Source organism: Eurypyga helias, unplaced genomic scaffold (assembly GCF_000690775.1).
Source record: "Eurypyga helias isolate BGI_N326 unplaced genomic scaffold, ASM69077v1 scaffold3089, whole genome shotgun sequence".
Classification (NCBI taxonomy): domain Eukaryota; kingdom Metazoa; phylum Chordata; class Aves; order Eurypygiformes; family Eurypygidae; genus Eurypyga; species Eurypyga helias.
In genome coordinates, this window is record NW_010271199.1 from 42,735 (window position 1) to 43,400 (window position 666).

At 32.4% G+C, this 666-nt stretch overlaps 1 protein-coding gene across 1 annotated transcript in view; it reads right to left on the minus strand.

Moving 5' to 3' along the window:
- Positions 1-666, minus strand: part of PDE3A (phosphodiesterase 3A, cGMP-inhibited) — a gene marked incomplete at its 5' end in the record, with an annotated part of 33,127 nt that overhangs the window by 24,913 nt on the left and 7,548 nt on the right. The window lies entirely within an intron of this gene.

Below are 666 nucleotides of genomic sequence, written 5' to 3' on the forward strand. Positions count from 1 at the left end.
TAAGCAACGGTACAGGGAGCATTCTCCAGGCAAAATTGTAAGACAGAGTTGAAGTTTTACTGGAAGTCAGGAATGTAAAAAGACAAAAATACAAAAAGACCTTGGATTAACTGGCCACCACCATTAAATCTGTGTTGCTAACAGTAAACCTATAATATAACCATATAAAACATAACCATGTTATTTTTTTAAAATGTTTTTTTAATTCTCTATATTTATTGTTACAAAAAAATCCCCTGGTTTTGTACTACAGCTGCCCTATAACATGAATTAAAATTATGAAAATGTGACAGAATATCATGCAATCTTATATAATCTCATTGTTCCCAGAAGAGAAAGACATTGTGGGAGGGATCACAATATCTTGGCCTTTCAAAATGACTGGTTCTTCCTTTCCATTAAAATGCTTTATTCCTTGTGTGTGATTCCCTTTAAAACCTAAACATGAATTCAACACAAGCTGGAAAAATTCAAATGAAAATGTCTTAATATGACTGAGACTAGGACCTGAAGGAATAATTACAGATCATGAAAACATGAGAGAACTCAACAAATCTGAAGCCTCATTTAACAATATTATATCAAACCTGTCCATGAAGAAATGTCATTTCAACATTTCTTTCTCTGTTTTGAATCACAGAATCATAGAATGGTTTGAGGCACTGT